General features: G+C 41.2%; 1 long non-coding RNA gene across 2 annotated transcripts; it reads left to right on the top strand.

Annotated features, from left to right (window-relative positions):
• The first annotated feature begins 1,196 nt into the window (after positions 1 to 1,196).
• LOC134739204 (uncharacterized) lies at positions 1,197 to 22,910 on the top strand. 2 transcript variants are annotated; one of them, XR_010125791.1, is made up of 4 exons: positions 1,197 to 1,458; positions 5,923 to 6,021; positions 19,950 to 20,073; positions 21,443 to 22,842. It is a non-coding gene; the product is annotated as an uncharacterized LOC134739204 (long non-coding RNA). The 2 variants fall into 2 exon arrangements; XR_010125790.1 differs by lacking the exon at positions 19,950 to 20,073 and having other exon boundaries at positions 21,443 to 22,910.
• Positions 22,911 to 24,434: the final 1,524 nt, after the last annotated feature.

Below are 24,434 nucleotides of genomic sequence, written 5' to 3'. Positions count from 1 at the left end.
CCACCTTCTCCACCTCATCTGGAGGCAGTAGAAAAATCTTACAGTGATTCAAATCCCACTGGGTGTAAATAGTACCTCAAAGGGAGAGGAAAAACAATTGATAACCACCCTAACATTTGGTCTATATGATTAACCACTGAATTATCCCAAACATCTGCCTGGAAGTTCCCAAATATCCACCTGTTTGGCCAAGTTAAAGACCAGACATCTCAACTGTGGACTGGGTTTCTGGTGCTAAGGGCTTTGTGGTCTGATAGACAAAGCCAAGATCTCCATTTTCAAATTGCTTCAAAGTAACTTTTCATAGGTCATTGCCATCAATTCCGACTTTTTGCCCGGATCAGGGTTCTACCTGATCTAGTGTGAGGTTCTACCTAAGAGTGTTGAGGATATTCTTTGAATTCTGCAGGGAAAAAAAAAAAAAAAAAAGAAGTAGTATTATCAGGCCTGGCCCATTATCCTGCAGTTTCATAGTTGGGAATGTCTTCACTGCATCTGATCCCTCATTCTGGTAGCAGTGGCAAATCCATACAGGTCTGCAGCAACTCGATCCTTGCCTCCTTGGAGGAAAGAATTCGGCCAAGGGGCACAAGGCAGAGGGAGAGACCTAGACAAGTTTTTGAACAGGAGTGAACATTTATTAAAAAGTTATAGAGCCGAAACAAAAGGAAGTAAAGTACACTTGGAAGAGAGCCAAAAGGGCGACTGAGAGATTCAAGTGTCTCATCTAGCCCTTGACTTGGGTTCTACGTATTGACTGGTTCTGAAGTTTGCATTTCTTCTCCCCTGATTCTTCTCTTTGAGTGGGCTGTCCACATGCGCAGTGGCCTGCCAGCACTTGGGAGGAGCTGCATGTGCAGTGTGTTTACTGAAGTTGTGTATATGCTCATTTGAGGCACTTTTCCCTTACCAGTCAAGCATTCCTAAAGGAAGGTCATATGCCAGTTAAACTCTGCAGTTTTGCCTCTTAGCGTGCATGCTTGAGCCCATTTGCCCAACTCCTGAGATCTTATTGGGAAGCTGCTGATCACCAGCTTCAGCTGTTTTCTATCTATTGGGAGCCGGCCTTTCCCTGGCACCAGCTGCAACCAATTACTGTTTTAGAGAGACAGTTTAACAACGGCCTGGCCATCACCTGATGGTCGCCTGACATTCCTGGGGCCAAGCGGGGGCCTCTCCTGCCCTGCTCATGTCTGCTTAACTACCTACTCTAAAAATTCCAAGTTGCAGCAAAAGAATCCCAGAAACATATTTCATATTGGGACATCAGCAACAGCAGCACTGTGACCAAGTAATGGGGCTGGAGGGGACCAAAAAATAAGAGCCTCCCTTCTGCCCCATTCTTCCCAGAATAGAGAGAATCTGGAAGACTGTGGACCACATGTCTCCAGTTCCATTTTCCTGAGCTTACACCTTTCAATAAGCCCACTCCACCCTGGGGTAGAGGAAGAAGGCTGGGTAAGTTCCTTCCAAACTTCTCTCTTCCGGAGCGTTAATGGTCTCTCTCTCTCAGATGTAACTTACATGAGCATTTATTGACAGAAATTATGTCCACATGTTTTGTTAAATGAAGATTGTTTCAAAGTGTTGGGTAGTGCTTAACTCTTATAAGTAGGATTAGGAGTGTTTTTAATCTTCTCATTCCTTACCTGTACTTTCTAATATTTATAATTCAAATAATAAAAAATGGCTTTTATAACAAGAAAAAAGCAATTTTTAATTTTACAAATTGTAAAAGTAACAATGAAAAATATATTGACACAGCTGAGTAATCTCAAGGCTTTACGGAATAATAATTTTATGGCAACACCATGGTTTGCCAAAAGACGCAGCTGAGGCTGTCTGGCACGTTTTCCCAGCCTGAGGCTCCCCACTCCTGATGCCATCCATTCTTCTTTCCTGCCATCAGCGCCCACAAATATGACACGTGGGATCCTCAACAGATACCCAATTTTCCCTTAGCAGGAACAGCCAGCAAAACAGAAATACTGTCTCCATCCTCTTTTCTCCTACGTTTGTCCTCTTCTGCCCAGACTATCTGGAAACCAGACAACACTCACCAACCCCGTCAAAACTGTGCCCAGGCTGCTGACCACACAGACCACTTCTTCATTGCGGAGATGCCTGAAGTCCAGGAACCTTTTCTTTGGCCATATTACAAGGTTCCTTAGAAGTAAACTTTCCTAACAACATGCTGATCTTTCCTCTAATGATCAGTCTAAATATTACCTTCCTCAGGTAATTTATAAGTGCTCCATAGGAGAATGGGGCACTGAAAAGGGCTTGATCTAACCACACCTCAACCATCTCCTCCCTGTGTTTACTCTGCTAGTTCAACTGCAAAGAAATAAGCTAACGAACAGAATCTCTTTCAAGGCTCTTGTGTCCTTTGTAAGCAAGTCAGTCACGAATGGAATGCTTCTCAAATTTAATTTACTGATGGCATGTATTAGAATGAGGTCAGAATGTGATTTTTCAAAATGTTAAATCATTTTGTCCATTTTCCACACTAAAGCATCTTTTCAACCATTATATTCACTTAAAATTATGTTCTGTAGCTATTCTCTTTAAATACCAAGAGTAATTATTATAACTTTTAAAAAGGTAGAATATGGACCTATAATTTTTTCTTATAATAGGCCATTTCTAAAAGAAAGCAAAGTGATTTGTGTGTCACACAGATAGAAAGTGTACCTTTTAGGATTGAAATGGAGCTGTGAAAAGAAAAAGAAAAACCAGCCTATGTACCACCACTAATCCTTCTTCTTATTTTCATTCTTGGTTGGGGAAAGGGGTGAAAGAGGAGCAGCTAGGCATCAGTTCAAGTTTAGCCCCTGGCTCAGAAATAGGGCAACAGGATGGGGAGACCTAAAGCCACCAAAAGAAGATCCAGGGTGCTCTGAACACAACTTCCTCAGATGTCCACCCCAAACACAGTGCTAAATTTCATCTTCTCTTAGCCTACTATGCTTATTTCTGTCTGTGGTTTTGGCTTCACTCTACAGAGTAAGGCAACTGCATCATCTTCACATACAGTTGTGAACTGTAGGCTCATCTTTATCTTAATCACTTGATAAATAAAATAAAATAAAAGCAATAAAAGAATATACTCTTCCTGTTAATCTTGGCTAGGAGCACAACAGTTGATTATCTCACTTTCAGTGTGGGCACTCTGGGTATAGATAGTATTTAATGAATGGCAGCCACCATCATATGGAAAGCATGATGGTCCTCAAGAACAGGCTTACGGTCAGAGGTGGAATGCATGGACGGCTCACTCACATGCGTATGGAGGTCCAGTAGGTGACTTAAAGAGTGAGGCAAACTAAGGCTGAAACACAGGGAGGGATGGGGGAAGGGAGAGACTACACATCTCCACCAGAAGTCAACAGGTGATGGTGATCACACCCAGTTGGTTCAGTGCTGGCAAATCTCTTGATTTCTGCAAAACTGAGAGGCCTGTCATCTTTCTTACGTGGTTAAAGATAAGAATCAGATTCACAGGAACACTCTCAGGGTAGTTGGGTGTCTTCAGAACAGGGATACCACTTACCAAAGGAAGGGGCCACAGCCAGAAACCAGAGCTGAGTGCCCAGTAGTGCTGGAAGAGGCAACTCCAAAAACCAGGACAATATCCAAAACCTTTCAATTCCTATCCTTAAAGAGGAGCATGTTATCGGGAGGAGATGAGTTTCAGGATGTATTTCAGGACAAGAGTATTTTGATATTCCTCGGATTTGATACTGCAAAAGCAACTGCTTATACAGCTGTCCTATGGCCCAACATGAGATATAGTTCAACTCCTCTCCTCTTAGGGAAGACATCAGCTACAACTGCTTCAAAAAAGAATACCCAGAACAACTGGAGAAACAGAAGGATCTCCATATAAACAAAATAATAAATTTAATGCAAGTCTCTTTGATCCTGGAAAGGCCCAATTAAAAAAGGCCTCAAACATCTATATTGTATAAATTCAATAATATGCATTATTGACACTAAACTAATGTCAAACTTCTGCTCCATTTTCTGCCATGTACACCCAGCCATCCTGCCACGTACACCCAGCCATCCTGCCACTAAACCATTAAGGCAGTTGTTGAGAGAGAAGGATCCAATCAGACCTTTTTCTTCCCATGCAATGATGATGCAATTCTTAATATTCTACGAGCTGAAGTCATATAAACAGCCTGCTTTTTCAAAAGTGTCATCTGAGCTCCTTCCATTTGCCAGGGCTTAGACACTAAAAAAAACAAAGATGGATAGGGCGAAGTCTGCTGCTTGGCCGTCAAACAGATAAAAAACGAACCATTTGACCACGTGAGAGGAAGCATATGTATGAACAAAATGCTACAGTATATGAGTGTGGGAGTCCCTAATTCTTCCTGGGAGGTAGAGAAAGGGACATTTGAACTAGGCTTTACATGATTGTGAAATATAGGAAGGGTTGTTTCAGAACACGACAGCTCGTCTGGAATTTCATATTCCTAAAACCCAATATCTGGTTACCAGGTGATTACCAAGTAAACTTTTTGTTTGGTGTGGTTTCATCTTGGGTTTTCTTTTTGTTTTGCTTTGTTTTGACTTTGTTTTTCTGAAGAGCACCTGAGAAATTTATAAATTCTCTTTTACTAAGTTCTATATTGCCCTTGAGTTTAGGGTCAAATTATAAATCTTTCTCATCTCTTTTCCTAGCTACCGACTTTCTTTAAATAGGATCCCATAAAGTGACACAATGACATTTCATAACAAACTCAATGCATAAAACTGCTGAAGTGTTTGAAAAATATAAAAGCTTTATGACAATACATATCAAATGATACAGAATATGAAAAGTCCTGGGAACATTAGTGGGACTGACTAGAAATAAATCGATCATAAATTAACCTCAGTTTTATAGAACTGGAAACGGCAATTATATAGAGGAAAATTTTCAAAAGCAATAGTTTTTATGTTATTACATTGATGTCCCAACATCATGGATGGCTCATTGTCATTTGAAGACTGTACCAGCCTATTTCATTCTTGAGACCTTAATTATGGTACTTCCCAGGAGATGAACTATGGGTGAAAAATCATGTCCTTTTTGTAACACAACAAACCAGCCAAAAAAAAAACTGAGACTGTGAAAAATGAGAAAACACATCACGTGTCTTCCAATTTATCATGCCACATGCCTTCGAGATAATTATCATTTGTCATTTTGGCTTATACATGAAAAAATCTGACAAAAGATAGGCAAAATTAAATCAAATGCTTTTAGCAGGAACTTAATGAATTCCCCCCACTAATGTTTACATTCCTAGGCTATCTATTTGTAGATCATCTGTCATTAGTTTCCAAAGGGTTCTATTTTCTGATATGATACTTACAGTTTGTTACGAATCAGCTAATTATACAATAACCTTTACCAGCAGCAAAACCAGAATTACATGGATTTCAGGACAGTTATTTCTAATCCCCATTTTAAATTACATCTGTCGCTTAAGTCAGGAGAAAAGAGGCAGTTGGTAAACAAGCCACCTACAGCTAAAGCCAATTGATGGATTTGTTTTGTTGGACAAGTTAATGGGAGCTGCGAACAGGAGATCTGTATTTTCATAAACTAAATGCTGTGTATAAACACACTATTATCATTCCTAGTTAATGGTACAACTTGGTGCAGACTCACTATCTTTGCCTGGTGACTTGCTTATGACATACAGAAATCATCTCCAGTAGGTTCCAAAATAGTCTTAGTGGAAAGGGACAGGCAGGTATATGTGAATAAATAACCCACCTGCATGTTTGTCCTTGTTCAAATGGGTTCAAAGCCTTATTTTTCTTCTTATTTTTCATTGAGTGTAAGGAGTCTAATAATAGCCTCTGATAAAATAATAATATATTGAATGATAAAATATCTCCCCACTCCTTTCCTTTTCCTAGGTCTTCTGTCCGTGTTCTCTACCTGACTACAATTACAATATTTAGCATATTCCTGATTCCCAGAATACGAGATGAATGCAGGTCAATCGATATTGAAAGGTGGGTGAAATGGGGAGAACAGCTTCCTTTTTCCCATCACTTGTTAGCATATGGGGAAAAAAGATGTACTTCACAATGTTTGGTGGATGGGCCATGTGGGTTAGCTCACATATCGGTTTGTGAACTGACTGTTCCCATCAGATGAGTCAGTAAAGATGGGAATGTTAATTCCTTCAGGGGACATTTATCAATGTGGTTCTGAAAGAACAGTGCAGCATTCTTTACCGGCAAGCTCCATGACAGGGAGAGCACTCACTGTGATCTTCACCAGGTGATTCTCCATGGCCAATTGGCCTTTCACTCACTATCATTCAACTGCATCATACAGCACAATTGGTCTGTGAATGCTAATAATTGAAAGCAGGCTAGCTAAATACAAATATTTACATGTTCTGATCTAGAGTTTCAGGACCCACCCTGGAAGGGATCCTATGGAGCTGAGATCACTTTGGAGCACTATCCTAATTTTCTTTACCTGTGGTTCCTTCACGTTTCCTTCACTCAATTACCCCTTTTAGCAAAGAGCATGTAGTGGCAACAAACCACTCAGATATACTTCACAAACCTCAGAGTCATGGAAAGAAGGACTTTTTCTAAATCCCTCCTAGATCCTTCTTTCAATCAGGCTTTTTCCTGATTCAAGGAGAAGGGAAAAAACATTTGTTTTCTATATATTAATACCTAGCAACCAGATTGCTAACCAGACTAACTTTCAGATCTACTAAGTGCTGATCCATTCTGAAGTGATGAAGAAAAGTGTTAGAAAGTGGGAGGCAAGGCCAAATCTCTGGGCTTTTAAGATTTTGAGAATAGCCTGTGAAAACAGAGCTCTCCCCTCCATCACTGGGTAAGCTACCAGATGACACTCCTCACCAACTACCCACCAACATAGAGGGAGAAAAAGCAAACTTTTTGGAGTGAAGATGAGTGTCCATTATGTCAAGAACCTCAAGGGAAACTGATTCTGCAACTCAGGGGTCCCATCCCCCCCGCCTGTAAGGAACCAGCTGCACAGCACAAGGTGAGCAGCGGTTGAGCGAGCTCTACTATCTGAGCTCTACCTGCTGTCAGATCATCGGCAGCATTAGATTTTCATAGGAGCATGCACCTTATTGTGAATTGCGCATGCTAGGGATCTAGGTTGCACACTCCTTATGAGAATCTAATGCCTGATGATCTGAGATGGAACAGTTACTTCCCAAAACCATCCCTCCCCCTGTCCATGGAAAAATTGTCTCCTACAAAGCCAGTCCCTGGTGTCAAAAAGGTTAGCGACCACTGCTCTAACTACTTTTGTATCTCACTTTTTTTCCCTTTCTGAGACAAGTTTTTGCAAGGACTTTTTTTATTTTTCTTTTTTTTTTTTGAGACGGAGTCTCACTCTGTCGCCTAGGCTGGGGTGCAGTGGTGTGATCTCAGCTCACTGCAAGCTCTGCCTCCCGGGTTCACACCATTCTCCTGCCTCAGCCTCTGGAGTAGCTGGGACTACAGGCGCCCGCCACCACGCCCGGCTAATTTTTTGTATTTTTAGGAGAGACGGGATTTCACCGTGTTAGCCAGGATGGTCTCAATCTCCTGACCTCGTGATCCACCCGCCTCAGCTTCCCAAAGTGCTGGGATTACAGGCAAGAGCCACCACGCCCCACCTCAAGGACTTTTTAATGTTTGCTATCTTCATCTTTATACCTCCCAAGTCAGACCACTTATTGAAATTCTTGTATTCTTGTTGGCCGGGCGTGGTGGCTCACGCCTGTAATCCCAGCACTTTGGGAGGCCGAGGCGGGCGGATCACGAGGTCAGGAGATTGAGATCATCCTGGCTAACATGGTGAAACCGGTCTCTCCTAAAAATACAAAAAATTAGCCGGGCATGGTGGCGGGCGCCTGTAGTCCCAGCTACTCCAGAGGCTGAGGCGGGAGAATGGCGTGAACCTGGAAGGTGGAGCTTGCAGTGAGCCTAGGTTGCGCCACTGCACTCCAGCCTGGGCGACAGAGCGAGACTCCATCTCAAAAAAAAAAGAAAGAAAGAAATTCTTGTATTCTCATCTTTCCCCCTCACTCCACTACACTCTCTCCAACTCCTACAAAGTCCTTTGAGTCTCTGTTTGGAAGCTGCCCTTTTTTGAGAAGCCTTTGCCAATCCCCATTGAAACAGGAAAAGTTTCCTTGTCCCTCTTGCAGGGCATGCAATGGGGGTGTGACTCACTTCTTCAGTGCCCCACTGTTCAAACTTCTTGGGGGGCATACAGACCAGCAGGCTGTAGGGCTCCGACCCCACAGCAGTGTCTAGGGGTGAATGTTTACAGCTCCTGAAGCCCCAGTGGGCATGTGTTAGAGGGTGCTCTTTAGTTTTGCTCTTTTAGTTTGCCGTCTATAGGTGGCTTGTGTTAACCAGCTCAATTAGACCCTCTACCTTGTCACAAGGACAGAGGGCTTTCTGTATCCCGGGTTCTTGCCTTGGTGTACTGGAAGAATCAGATCACACCTGGGCCTGGAGAATGAGTGCAAGGTTTTATTGGGCGGAAATAGCTCTCAGCAGATGGGGGAGCCAGTAGGGAGGTGGTTTTCCCCTGGAGTCAAGTTGCTGGGTGACCCAGGCTCTCCACCCACTGCCCCGGCCAAACTCCACCTCCTTCCGTCTGCTAGCCGGCTGCATCTTGTCAGTGTGCTCTTCCGCAGGTGTGCTCTTCCACAGGCGTGCTCCCCTTGGCGTCCTCTCAATGTCCAGCCGCTTGTGTTCTACCGCCAATGTGTTCCTCTCGCCATCCAGCAGCTTCTGTCTCTGCCTTGCTAGGGTCTCGGGTTTTTATAGGCCCAGCATGGGGGCATGGCAGGCCAGGGTGGTCTTGGAAAATGCAACATTTGGCTGCCAGGGCAGAAGTGCCTGTCCTCACCTAGGTCCGTGGGGGTAGAGCCCTAGCCAGGGACCACACCCTCCTCTACCCAACACTTCCCTTCCCCTCTTCCATATCATTTAAAGGGACCATGATCTTCCCTTGCCAGCATTCCTGTATCACCATCAGCTTTACAAAAGCAGATTTTGACAACACATCAAGAACAGATTCATCTTTTAATGACAATCACACTTTAACCAAGCTCACAGAGACCAATGTCTAAATCAGAAAGTCAATGTATTACAATAAAACTAAAACTTCCTTTGCACCAGAGCATACTTATTGGTGTGTCCTGCCTATATAAGGAGTCAAATCTCACTCAGAAGGTTGTCTAGAGAGCGTGGAACCAGAGGGAGGCAAGAGGAGCTTCTATAATACAATCCACATACTTCATAGCTTCTTCACCGAAGTCCTAGTCCAGCAGTGATATGGTTTGACTCTGTCTCCACCAAATCTCATATGGAATTGTAATCCCCATGTGTCAGGAAAGGGGCCTGGTGGGACGTGATTGGATCATGGGGGTGATTTCCCCCTTGCTGTTCTTATGATAGTGAGTTCTCACAAGATCGGATGATTTAAACATATGTGGCACATTCTCTCTCTCTCTCTCTCGCTTTCTCACTCCTTCTCCACCATGGTAAGACATGCCTGCTTTCCCTTCAACTTCCACCATGATTATAAGTTTCCTGAGACCTCCTAGCTATGCTTCCTGTATAGCCTGCAGAACTGTGAGCCAATTAAACCTCTTTTCTTCATAAATTACCCAGTCTCAGGTAGTTCTTTATAGGAGTGTGAAAACAGACTAATACAAGCAGTGAGACCCAGATACTCCAAGTTTATGGATAACATTCACATCCTTTATTCCGGTTAGTGTTTGTACAGGCACTGCCAACATTTGCCTCTAGACTCTGCCTTTCTATTTTTTTATACATTGATGAACAACCATTCTAATTAACAGCTTTTCTTTAAAATTTTTGAGAACCAGGCAAGCCAAGCCTTTCTGAGCTGACCTTGGGCCCATTCTCCTTCACATACCTCCAATCCCTTCTGTGTTGAATTGTCCAGCTGCTTTCAATTCATCCATTTCCAAATTCTAGGCTCTGCTCCCATCTACCTCCTACAGTTACCAGCCTGGCTCCCTGTTCCCTCCTGCTGACTTAAGCCTTACACCAGAACCCATTCATGGTTTGGAAGAAATTAAGGGATCCCAACCTGACAGACTCTAGACTCCACATCTAGTGAGCCCTGTTGTTGATCCAGGTAGAACTCTGTGCCTAGTTCTAAAATTTTGCCTTACTTCTCATAACTCAGCCCTTGGCTCAGCAGCCCATTTCAGTATCTGGGGACGTTCCTCATTCCCCATGGCTGAATCCCTGCCTTGGTCACAAGTCCTTTTGGACTGGAGTCTTGCTGGTTCTCTTCTTGACAGATCCCCGCTCCCTGCTGCCCCTGCCAGACATCAGCACCTGCTCTTTCCCACATTCACTTATGTGTTATCTCTCTTGCTTCTTCTATAAACCCACCTCATCCCGTAACTTGCTCTGATGGGCCATCTAATCTGCAGATCCAGGCCCTTCTGCCTCCCCATCCCAGCCCATCTTTACTCTGTTCTCATACCTGACAGAGACAAAAACCCAATTAGATAAATTAACTTTTCATTTTCTAATACAAAAATTAGCCGGGCGTGGTGGCGTGTCTGTAATCCCAGCTACTTGGGAAGCTGAGGCAGGAGAATCGCTTGACCCCAGGAGGTGGAGGTTGCAGTAAGCCGAAATGTCTCCACTGCACTTCAGCCTAGGTGACAGTGAGTAAGACTCCATCTCAAAAAAAAACTTTTTGGCCTGGCACGGTGGCTCACGCCTGTAATCCCAGCACTTCGGGAGGCCAAGGTGGGCAGATCACAAGGTCAGGAGATCAAGACCATCCTGGTCAACATGGTGAAACCCTGTCTCTACTAAAATACAAAAAATTAGCCAGGTGTGGTGGTGCGCACCTGTAGTCCCAGCTACTCAGGAGGCAGGGGAATCACTTGAACCTGGGAGGCGGAGGTTGCAGTGAGTGGAGATCGTGCCACTGCAGTCCAGCCTGGAGACAGAGCAAGACTCTCTCGAAAAAAAAAAAAACCTTTATTTTCTTACTGCTCATGTTGCCTTTAGGTAGTCACCTAATCAAAAAGTGAAAATGAAGCTATCACTTAGAAATTCATCTCTTCTCATTTTACATACACTGGAATGACATGAACTCAGTCCACATTAACAGGCATTCTCAAATTCTACCATGGGAAAAAATACTGGTTGAGGAGTCAGAAAATATGGGCTATTTAATAGATTGTCTCTCATCGATGGAACATGGGCCTCTACTTCTCTGTCCCTAAACTGAAATGACAGGGCTTAACCTGGTGGTGTCTAAAGTCTTCCAATTCTGAAAATGCCCTGGCCACAGAAGGTATCAATTTTCTAGTTGGGGGCGCTGTGTATTTATATGTTTGTATGTTTATAACTCTCTGTATTTTCCCTGGCAAGAGAAAGGGTGTTCTACAACCATTTATTCATGATTAATGATGTGGCTTGTGAACTTGAACCAGAGACTGTTCACCAGAAGCTTTTAGTTTGAAAAATTCCTGTCTGTGGCCAAAACCAATGCTATGAAACAAAAGAAATGACACAGTGCCTCGCCTGCAGCCCACTGACCTGCAGCCCCAGGCGGAGCTCAGGCCGAGACCCCGAGAAAAGGGAACAGCTGGGGCCTGCTGGGACAGCACACACGGCCTCTCACCAGCTCATGCTGCACCCGATCTGAGGCTACCCAACAGCAGTTTGGCTGCCCCCCAACCAGATTATAAATTCCTCAAGGGCAAAGAACACATCCTTTATATTTTTCCTGTATCCATATGGTGCAGAAAAAAAAAATAAAAGATTTTTGGGCTGGCATCCCAGCCAGAAGCTGAAGAATGTTATCCATCCCCCACCCCCACAAGCCTCCTCCCTTAAAATCACAAGAGGAAGACATTCAGGAATAGCTTTTGAGAAATGCCTCCCTCCTTCTGGCCTAAGAAGATATGTAAGTAGTTCATATTCTCCCACACTGGAAGGGGAGACTCAAGCCCGTTGATGCATTAAATGAGACATTCCTGAATCAGAAGGATCATAGGTCAGCCCAAGCATTCGGTTGTGTTTGCAGCCCATTTCAGTAAGGCTGATTAACAGAAGAGCCAGACCCTTGTTCTGGCACCAGCTGTGTGGCCAGAACCTCTGTGGCTAGAGGCACCCCAGCCGGAATCGACAGGCCCGACCTGGACACGTGCATCGTGGCAGCAAGGTTAGCCAGTGTCAGCTCAGCCAAAGAATTTCTGGTTGTGCTGACTGAGAGGGTACACTCAGAACTTTGGAAATGAAAGGATTCACTGAGGGATGAAAACACAGTATAGCATACCTAAGTATCCTCAGATTTTAATTTTGTCCCCTCTATAGCACATTTCAATGAGTAACACACAGCTAAGTGAATTACTGGTCGCTCACTAAGCAATTGTTAAATTATTCTAGCTTCCTTTAATGAGAACAGAAACAAAGTTGCCACATACACACTAGTTCTGCTTTGTGATTTATTGTTGCCCATTGCCATCGTCATCATCATTGTTATCATTACTAAAGTAATATACACTTAGTGTAAAAAGAAAAAATGCCAACGGTGTACGAGGAGATAAAGTTAAAAGTTCTGTTTGCATATTCTCTTCTCATCTTTCCCCCATCTCAACTTGACCCTCTCTGAACTGTTTCCTAGAACTACTAGAAGATTTACAAAAACGTCTAAAAATGTGCCATATATCACATACATGTAAATAAGCATAGAAAAATATTATAGACATAAATGCATATAAACACAAACATATTCATGCACATACCTATGTATATATACAGTTTTTTCCCACAAATTGATCAGAGTACACTGTCTGGGACATAATGTTTTCACTTAGTATATATCTGACATTCATATGAAAGCAAATAAATCTATGTATTCTTTTCAATGACTACATAGTATTCTATTATAAAGCCAAGCCATAATCTATTCTGCGGGGGTGTTTTTTGTTTTGTTTTTGGTTTTTTGCGTTTTTTTGCACCATCTTTTCTCTGGAGTCCATGTTTCTAATAGTTTATTCCATCCGAATTTATTTAAGCTCAGTTTCCAATGCATGGAGCTGACTGCTCTAGTTGTTCCTGCCACCACTGTTGCTATTTACGGGTTATATTTTTGTATATTCCATCTGTCTTTGTCTCTTTGCCTATACAGTTCATACATTGCTTTATACTGCTTAAAGAGCCCCTCCTTGCTGTCCTCCGAGGGAAACTCACACCTCCTCTGATTGTCTCTTGCACTTTATATACTGCATCTACCTGTGCTGAGCTCCAGTTCCAGGCAAGCACATTGTCTCCCAGGCCTCGCTGGCCCATGGCGCTCCCTTCCTATGGCACTCCCAGTCTGGATTCTCCAGGCTGCATTTCACCTTTGACCGTCCATCCTTAAAGGACAGATCTCAAGCCCTTGTCATTCTCTAGGGAACTATGCCCTGGCTGCATAGCTACAAGGTCAGTGACCTCACGGGTTGCAATGTCCTACTTCAACTGAGCACATCTGCTGGGCCCCAAATGGTCTTACCCTGTCATATTTCTCTCAACATCCCTGCCTCCCAGTTTCCCTAAGTTGCCAAATAGGAAGGAGGAATTTCCAGACAAAGCATCACCAAGGAGATTCTCACGCCACCCACCCTCACCCTTCTTTGTGCAGAAATATAGGTCTCTTGTAAAAATGTTATTCTTGTTCCACATTGTGGGGGCAAGGAACAATATAAATCATGCTAAGACAGGAAATGTAGCTCCTCGTCAGACTGTTGTTATCCCACCGGAAATGTCTCCTTAGGATCTTGAATTTTGCTAACACCTTCCTACCGCATCATATTCGGACTACACCAGCCTGAAACACATGAATGTTCTTTAAACAGCAGACAGCAACATGAATAGACTTTCTTGTTTCATAGGCAATTGGGAAGGGCGGTAGAATTGAATGCAGAGTGCCTCTTCTAAACATACATCGCAGCTGTGTAGCATCTCATAATGACTTCACCAGAAAAACATGCAAAGTCTCCAAGAAGAAGATGTCAATCATGGAGGGGGAAAATCAATCTGTAAAGTTCCCGACTAACCAAGAAATCCTTTCCCTCTTCTTTAAAGGCCCAAGACATTTTGTCCTGAATGGGGGTGCCCCTTGTTTAGGCACAGCTTGATGGCTGCAAGGTTGCAGCTGTTTAAGTGGAGGCAGCCAATATCTATCAGGATGTTAGACGATTGCCAGGAAAATTCTACGACAGGCAGCTCATTTTTCATCTAAGAATTCGATTGAAATTCTATCTCCCTCACTCGTGCAGTTTAATTTAATCAATAGAACATTACACTATGTCACATTTAGTATTAAAAATAAATGATACAGACAAGATATCTGAAAACTGGGCATTTGTTTTTGCAGGCATTTTGACTTTCCAATGGTAAACATCCCAGCTTGCAGTGCCAAAAATGTCAAACATGGAAAAGTGTCACTTCAAATTAAGCAGCTATTGCTTACATTTGTTGGGGTTTTAGTCCCATACTTTCCTCAGATTTCCAGTCCCTTTCAACTCAACCAAAGTTCTCATTAATGACAAGACCTACAGAGAAATAAGAATGCTTGATGGCACAGCCTTCCACATTTATGGATTGCTGTTACGAGTCAAACATGGCAGATGTCTTAGATAGAAAAGAAATATTTGCAGCTGATTATATCACCACTGTTCATTCAAGTAAACTGAAGTAGTATCACAGTTCAGAATTTCAAAACACAGAGTCCTTATTTCAAATTATTAGTGGACTTCTGCAGGATGATTTGTTGTCAGAGTAATAATCCCAAAGCATGAATCTAAATATAGGGTAAATCCATGGTTGTGCAATAGAGACCACCCCCTTCCCACAGTCCAAGAAACAAACCCCAAAGTCCGGTTTGTTTTCATTTAAAATAGAAGCAGAGAATTTCTGGGCTGGAAGAAGCCTTACTTAGAGACCCTTTTAACCAAACTGTTAAATTCCTCCCCCACTTTTTTTTAATGAGGGAGAAACTTGAGACTACACAACCTCTGTGCCTTACTCAAGGTCACAGTGTGTGGCAAAGCCAAAACTCTAAACCAGCTTTGACTGATTCTGATGAAAAGGTCATCTCTCCTTTCATGGTCTCCCAAACAACGTCAACTTTCCACCCGTTCAGGAACCTTGATCCAACATTCACTTTCAACTCGTTTGGGTTTCTAAAACCTTCTCTCCCAGACTTACTCTCTCTTTCATACATTCTTAGTCTTGCCTTGACTTCTCAATGCTTGGCATGTCCTGCCTCTTCTCTAGTCCCTGAGTCCTGACCTGAATTGTTCTCTGTTCTGACTGGACACTTTTTCCTTGGGCTCTGAAATGGCATCACCATAGTCACCGCCACTCAGGTTCTGAACTTCCCAGGGGTGTCCTCTGTCTTTCCCTTTGCTCCCTAAACCTCACAACCCCAGCCCCATCCATCCTATTCCCTCATTGCCAGTAGCTATACCTTCAACAGATTTTAAGCTAACCCTTTCCCCCCGACACAACCATTTTCCAACAATACTAGGCCTTCATGCGTGACTTTGGTGATAGACCACTTTATCACATTGATTTTTATGTGGTTTTTAGACTGTTAGATTGACAATTTTTGACATGTATATTATAACACCTATTCATGGCAAGCATTCAGATAAATGGAAATTGTCGTATGTCATTGTAAAGAATATAAATTATTACAACTTTGTAATGTAATCCAAATACCTTAAAAATGCATATGCCCTTTTGCCTGCTATTCCACTACGAGGAATTTATCCTGAGGAAGTCATCAGGGATGCACACAAGGATGTTCATTGTGGCAGTTTTTGTAGATGCAAAATATTGGAAACCACATAAACGTCCAACAATAGAAGAATGATCACATAAATTATGGTACATTTTAGAATCATTAAAAGCACTGTCATAGAAGAATATGTGATATGGAAAAACATTCACAGTATAATGGCATTTTTTAAAGCAGCTTATAAGAGAGTATGTGTCATATAATGCCATTTTTCTTTCTCCTGTTTTTAAATCTATAGTCACATACTGGAAAGAAGCTTGGTAGGATATATATCAAGATGTTTGCAGTGGTCATCCTAATAGTGATGTAATAGGTGATTTCATTTTCTTCAGCTCTATTTTCTAAAATTTCTATGATAATTCTATTGCTTTGTAAATAAAATTATAAACTGTATTAAAGGATTACCCTGAAACAATATTATTAAAGCTGTAATCTATTTATTTATTTAAACCAACAATGTCTTAAGCACACTAGGCACTACCAAACATTTATAATTTATACAAAGATAAATAAGCAAAAAGTCTCTGATCTCAAGAAGCTCATAGTCTAATAGGAGAGACACAGATAAAAAATAGACTGTGGCTATTCAGAGTAGTAAGTGCTTCAGGAGCATAGAGGAGGGCACAACTAACTCTGAAGGCCAAGGTGAATGACAGGAAAAATTCAACAGCCTGGTGAGCAGAGGCGTACAGGGTCACCAAGTGACAGCACCCGGGCAAAGCACGCCCCTCTAACCTCAGAGCTTTTGACATATTTCTATCAGCATGTTAAAGATGACCATTTTATAAATATAAAGGAGAAAAATATTGGTTTTTGTGATGATTAGAAATTTTCCTGGCATATTCATAGATGACAATCCTCAGCCCCTTGGGTGTCTGAAAGAAGTACAGAGAAACTCCAGCTCCAGTTCCCAAGACTGAATGGACATGTTCAGCCTCCCAACTAACCCTATCTGCTTGGCGCTATTTGGAGAAGACCTCAGAGCATTTCACACATCCCCACCAGATTCCTTGTCCCTTTCACCTCTGCCTTGGAAGGACTGTAATGCACTGTGGTAATCACCTGAAATTTTCCAACAGCTGCAATTATCTAGCTGTTCTCCTTTCTTTATTTTTGAGGGGGAGGTAATGAAGAGGATTGGAAAAAAAAAAAAAAAAAAAAAAACTTTATTATAAATCTGTAAGTTATTTGGCAACTATTATTTGGCTGAACTAGAAAGTAACCAATACCATAACTCTATTTTAAGTTCAGAGTATTTCTCCTCTGGAAATTACCTCCCTCAAACCACTTTATGTAACAGTTGTAGCCTCTGAGGACCATTTAAGCTTTTTGCTCTAAAATTAAAAAAAAAAAATCTTTCAATTATTATCATTCATTTCCATCATTTGTAAATATCCATTTGAACAAACATCTATGCATCATGTCACATGAGAAGAAAAGGCAGAGAACTGAAAATGCTGTTTTCTTCTCAACTTCATAGAAAGAAACAAACTCAAGCTGGGACTTTCTTCCTACACTAACACTCCTCAGAAGCACCACCCTCCCTCCAGATGGTTCCAGATGCCATCATGTTATTTTGGAACAACCCTGAGAATAATCTCTGAGCATGCCACTAGAATCTCTGTAGCTTTGTCATGCTGAAGTGTCAAGGCACCTCAGGCGCATTTTGGGCATGGCCAAGTTACTATACCCAACCCCAGGAGGCCCTCATTGAGCAGACCATGACAAAAACATCACCGCAGTCTGCACACCCTGGAATCAAAGAGCAGCAGATGTTCAGTAGATACTAAGGAACTTGGAAAATTCCCACAGAATACAAAAATAAATCTTGATGTCTATGTTATTTTCATACTGACCAGGTCCAATTGGCTGAACTAGAAAGTAACCAATACCCTAACTCTATTTTAAGTTCAGAGTATTTCTCCTCTGGAAATTACCTTCCTCAAACCACTTACGTAAAAGTTCCAGTCTCTTAGGACCATTTAAGCTTTTTGCTCTAAAATTTAAAAATAATCTTTCAATTATTATCATTCATTGCCATTATTTGTAAATATCAACACATATCTAAGAGTAACTTCCTAAGTTCCTTATAGTAAAACAGTATTTTCTCAGAGTTGTTTATAACAGAAAGAAAACTTAGAATTAGGTAATTTTGGTGATTTTTCAGTGCCCTGTGTTGCAAATACTAACAGACATTGAAACTCACAATGTAGTCTTTGAGGAGACATGAAAAATACATGATAGAATTGGAAGTCCTAGAATCCTGTGTCCCCACAGGACACCATCAGCATTCAGAGGCATCAAATCATTATGCCTTTTGATCATAGGAAAATATGAGGAGTGGCTTTGTTAAATCTTAAAATACATATATAATAAAAAGAGAGCTTGCTAATAATTAACTATAGCCTCTAGACTTCTCTAGAGGAACTTTTAACTCTTTCAGGACTGCCTTACAAAACAGATATGTGGTGATTTTATAGTGCACAAGGGACGTATTTAGCATGATATATTTCAAAAGAGGAATAATGGTACTGCCCAGTTAAGTATTCTTTCCAACATGTCAAAAATTTTGCTACAAAATGTATCTATTAACATGTTTTGCAAGATTAGAAAATTTTCATTTACTTTTACTTTTTGTGCTTTCTCTACTTTAATTATCAGTGGGTTTATATGACCTGCTGGCATGGTCAAGCATTGACAGAATCCTAGAAGCTCAGTTTATGAGCTGGCATCCTAAGTGTCAGTGCAAAATGAATATTTTCTATGCCACTGATTGCTGAATTTACATAGTTACCACGTTTTGCAACTGCATGTTAAAGGGACCTTGAAGAAACCCTGTAATATTCCATTAAATACTGAGAAGACTTTAACGTTTGATGTCGTTTTGTTCCTTTCCACCCTTTGGCTTCCAGAATATTAAAAACATATAATTATCTTAGAGTTCATGAAAACTTTGCCTCCAAACAAACCCTTCAGTTTGAACTTACAAATTTTTCAAAATAAATTTTACTGGTAATGAAAATAATTGCCTTCGTGTTGTAGAGAATTAACCCCATAACTCAATCAAATTAGTATTCTAAAATAACAAATAAAACACAAATATAAACCAGCATGTATCTTCAGGTTATTGGAGCCTATAAAAGAGGTAGCTAAAAATTCCTCTAAAAAATAATGTATTGGACTTTTAGATCCTCCAGCCCACTATTAAATTAACATACGTTAGTTTAGCTGGGTTTGATACTAGTGCAACTAGCAATTGATTCATACCTACTCATTCACTCAGTCTCTCAAGGTAAAAAATGTGACTGCTACGGTAACAGGTACGTATTAATAAAGGAGCACTTAAAAAATAAACACAATGCTTTGTGATACATAAAATTTATCACCTCAATAATTTAAAAGGCTTTTATAAGGTACCCCTTTGCCCACAATGACATGACATGATACTATGCTTTAGGGTCTCAGAATACTAAAAGAAGCCATGACAAGAGCAACAAAGGCACTTTTATTCAGCAATATGTTAAGCAGATCAGATATTAAGCTGTGTCACTTTGAGGAAACCCTTCGACTTTTATATATCTCATTGCTGCCTGTCTTAGTCCATTTTCTATGGCTATAACAGAATACCACTGGGTAATTTATAAGGGAAAGGAGTTTACTCAGTTCATGGTTCTGGAGACTGGGAAGTCTAAGAGCATGGTGCTGACGTCTGGTGGGGGTCAACACAAGGCAGAGGGCAAGAGAAGCTCATTCAGGAAAGCTCACTTTTATAATGAAGCCACTCCCATAACTAACCCACTCCTGAGATCATCATCCACAAGGGGAAAGCCCCCATTACCTAATCACTTCCTAAAGGTCCCACTTCTTAATACTGTTACTACGGTAACTAAATTTCAACATGAGTTTTGGAGGGGTAATTAAAAGCATTATTCTACCCTTCGTCCCCCAAAACTCATTCCCATCTCACATATTCCATCTCAATAGCCCCAAAAGTCTTAACTCATTCCAGCACCAACTCAAAAGTCCTAAGTCCAAGGTCTCATCTAAATTAGGCATGGGTGAGACTAAAGGCATGCATATTCCTTTCCAGCTGTGACCTGTGAAATCAAAGCAAGTTATCTACTTCTAGAACACAGTGGTGGAATAGGCATAGGATACACATACCCATTCCAAAAGGGAGAAATCAGCAGTCAAAGAGTGGTAACTGCTCTCAGGTATGTCCAAAACCCAACAAGTCTTCAATCTGAAATCTGCAGAATAATCTCCTTCGACCCCATGTCCCACTTCTTTGATACACCGTGTGGGGATTGGCCCCCTAAGGCCTTTGGCAGCCCCATCCCTGTGGCTTTGCTGGGCTCAGCCCACACGGCTCTCCTAGGCTGGTGTTGCACACTAGTCGTTTTATAATGCTAGGATATCGGTGGTGGCCCCACTCCCATGTCTCCACTAGGCATTACCCTAGTGGGGGCTCTGTGTGGCAGCTCTGCTCTTGTGGCAGGTTTCTGCCTGGTCCTCCAGGCTGTGATAGCCTTTGAAACCTAGAGAAAGTTAGTCATTCCCCCACAGCTCTTGCATTCTGCATGCCTACAAAATTAGCATCATATGAAGACTCCCAAAGTTTACATTCTTGTACCTTCTGGGGCAGTGGGTCAAGCCACACATAAACCCACTTGAGCCATAGCTTGTACACCTGACGGGTGCTGTGTCAAAAATTTAGGGAGCAGAAACCTGAGGTGGCTCTGAGCAGTAAGCTCATGGAAGTCACCCTGGGCCGTTTCCCTGAAATTCTTCTGCCCTTCTAGATCTCTGGGCCTGCGATGGGAGGGACAGCCTCAAATATCTCTGAAATGCCTTCAAGGTCATTTTCCCATTTTCTTGATGAATAGCACTTGGCTCCCTTCTACCAATGTTACTCTCTTTAGCAAATGATCATTTGGGCATACTCTTAGTATTCTCTCCCAAACATGCTTTTTAACCCTTTACATGGCCAGACTTCAAATTTTCCACATCTTCTGTGATTCCCTTTTAATTATAAATTCTATCTGGTCATTTCTTTGTTCTTATATCTTATTGTATGTGGTTAATAGTAACCATGCAGCAGCCTGAATATTTTTCTGCTTAGATATTTCTTCTGCCAGATATCCTAAGTCATCGCTCTTATGTATTTCATAAAGTCCCAGGACATGAACACAATTTATCCAAGGTCTTTGCTACTTCATAACAAGGATGGCCTTTACTCCAGTTTCCAATACTTTATTTCTCATTTATATCCGAGGCTTCAGCAGAATGGCCTTTATTACTCATATTTCTACCAGTTTTCTGGTCACGATCACTTAAGTGGTCTCTGAGAAAATTCAGACTTTCCCTAGTTCTGGGGTCTTCTTCTGAGCCCTCACCAGAATCACCATTAATGTCCTGTTTATGATAGTCTAGGCTTTAGCTTGCTTGCTCCTCCAAATCCTTTCAGCCTCTAAACACTACCTAGTTCCAAAGCTGTTTCCATATTTTCAGTTATTTGTTATAGCAACAACTCTACTTATGTACCAATTTTCTGTCTTAGCCCATTTTCTGTTGCTATTACAGAATATCAGAGACCAGTCAATGAACAAAGAAAAGAAGTTCATTCAGCACAAAATTCTGGAGGCTGGAAAGTCCAAGAGCATGGTTCTGGCATCTGACAAGGGCCATCCAATGATGAATAAATGGAAGGCAAGAGAAATGCATGTGAGAGAGTACTGGTTCTTGCAACAAAGCCACTCCCATAATAACTAAGTCACTCCCAACATAACTGCATTAATCTACTCATGAAGGTGAAGCTCCCATGACCTAATCACTTCCTAAAGACCTCAACTCCTGATGCTATCACACTGGCAATTAAGTTTCAACACAAGCTTTGGAGGGGACATTCAAGCCATAGCACTGTCCCTCCTTTATGTCAGACCCCAGTAAAATTAAATCTTTTATGACTTCTCTCTTCCCCTAACAAACCTCTATTACTTATCAGTGCTGTGCCAACTCCACATTAAACAAGGCCACTGAATATAGAGTAAGAAGGCCTCAAATTCTGTATTGTAGCTATCCTTATCTAGCTCTGTGACCTTAAGTAAAGTGGTTATCCTCTCTAAGTCTTAATCTTTTCCTTGGTAAAAGGGGTTTTCACCTGCCTTACTTAACTAAAAGGCTGTTGTAAAGACAAAATAGGGAATGTTTTGTCTGACTGTTTTATAAGTGAACATTATACTGTGTAAGCTGCTCAAGCAAGTTAAAATTAAGTTCTGCTGATGTGACTGACAACCCAAAGTGATAGTGGCTTAAACAAGTTAGAATTTTATTTGTTTCTCACGTGAAAGAAATTGAGAGAGAAGCTCTTCAGGGCCAGTGTAATGGCTACAGGATGCAGGGACCCAAACTCTTTCTCTTTTGATGCTTTTTTTTCTCTCTTGATGCTCGACCATTCTTAGCACCCAATTTCCTTGTCAGGATTGAGGTTGGCCACATAAGCTCTGCCATTCATGTCTGCATTCCAGACAGCAAGAAAGAGAAAGAGAGGGGACATTCTCCCTCTCTTTAAAGACACTTACAGGAATTATGCATGACATTCCAGATGACATTTATTGGTCAGAGCTTAAATAGCTACATCAAACTGCAAGGGAGGTCGAGCCCGGCTGAAAACCAGGACTTCAAAAAAATAAGAATCATGCAGGTAATGGCTGCTAGGGATGACTATGGTTTGAATGTTTGTGTCCCCTCCAAAATTCATGCTGAAACTTAATCATCAATGCGATGGTATTGAGGTGAAGCCTTTAGGAGGTGATTGAGTCATGAGGGCAAAGCCATCATGAATAGAATTGGAGCCCTTGTAAGATGGTATGAGGGAGTGAGTTTGCTCCTGTCCATCTCTGCTGCCATGTGAAAACACAGCATTCATCCTCAACAACAAGGTGCCCCCTTGGAAGCAGACAGCAGCCCTCACCAGACACTGAACCTGCCAACACCTTGACCTGAACTTTCCTGTCTCCAGAACTATGAGAAATAAATTTCTGTTACTTGTAAATTATCGAGTCTTCAGTATTTTGTTATAGCAGCACAGACCAAGACAGTGATCAACTAGCAATCCGTGACACAGATCATTTTTCTGACATCTGTGAGAATATTCCATATTCTATTTCCAGCTCATTTGAACCTTGTTGAAACATTCCTGTTCTGGGTCACATTTCTTTTCAATTGTATTCTCTAGTTTCTCTAGTTTTTAGGCAACACTAATCACACAATAAATTAACTATATTAAAGTATTTAAAAGTAGATAATGATTTATTGTGGCCAAAATCTCTAAAATAATCTCCCTTTAAAAATTATTCTATCATAATCAGTACAACTCATTGCCACAAGAGTTCCAACTTTATCCCTATAAAGTTATAAGTTTAACTATATAACTTCATTACTTAAAACCTGCAATAATACCCTAAGCTTAGGAAAACCATATATTTCAGTTTGCCAAAGGCCATCTTGGTTTATGCTTCTTATCCTGGGGTCCCCTCTCATTTAGCACTTGTCCTGGTTTTTATTTCTTAATAAAGTAATAACACCTATATATGTATTAAAATAAGCCAAGGTATATTTCATAAACCTCTACTTTATATTTATTTCAAGCTTCTGCCATAGTCTCTTCTGGTACTGTGTGAGAAGCTGTACAATAAATAGATTTCCTATTTTGACATTTGATTATAGCTGAAAGATAACAGTGATAAACCAACTCTCTTTCCTCTACCCTTTCAAGATCCAACTTGGTTAACATTTCCCTTCCAAGGACAACATATAAGGTTATTCACTCATAATTTGTTCATAAATTGAAGTGTACTTGGATATAATTGGGTAGGATCAGTAAGCTCCTTCTAATCCAGTGGCAATGCCTTCCAGGTGCACCTAGTCACCAGGGTGACAGGTGGTTAATCAGGTGGAAACATAAGTAAAATATGTGCAAGGAATAGAGATTGACCAATCCTGTCAAACAGTCTATACAGAATAGTCTGAATGGTCCTACTCTACAAGTTTATCATCTTTTCAAGCCAGTAACAGTGCGTTTAAAACAAAGTTTCAACTATTGTATAGTGGAAATCTATAAATATGTATATATAATAAAGTAAATGTTTTTACATATGAAATATCATACATAAATACAGATTTTATTATAAATACTTATAGATTTACACCATACATAATTATTAAGATAAAATAAATATATTTTATTGTCAATGCATTTTTATTTTACAATAAACCATTCAGCAACAATAAGCTTAAAAGAAGAAAGAAAATTCAAGTTTTATAAGAAATTAGGACTGATTTATCCTTCTTATTTTTTTCCCTTAAGAGAAGGTGTCACTCTGTCACCCAGGCTGGGGTGCAGTGGTGTGATCACAGCTCACTACAGACTTGAACTCCTGGACTCAAGTGATCCTCCCACCTCAGCCTCCCAAGTAGCTTGGATGACAGGAACATGCCACCACAGGCAGCTAATGTTTATTTGTTTGTTTTTAGAGATTAGGGTCTCCCTATGTTGCCCAGGCTGGTCTCAAAC

This window comes from Pongo pygmaeus, chromosome 2 (assembly GCF_028885625.2).
Source record: "Pongo pygmaeus isolate AG05252 chromosome 2, NHGRI_mPonPyg2-v2.0_pri, whole genome shotgun sequence".
Lineage (NCBI taxonomy): Eukaryota > Metazoa > Chordata > Mammalia > Primates > Hominidae > Pongo > Pongo pygmaeus.
This window is presented reverse-complemented; position numbering and strand designations above follow the sequence as displayed.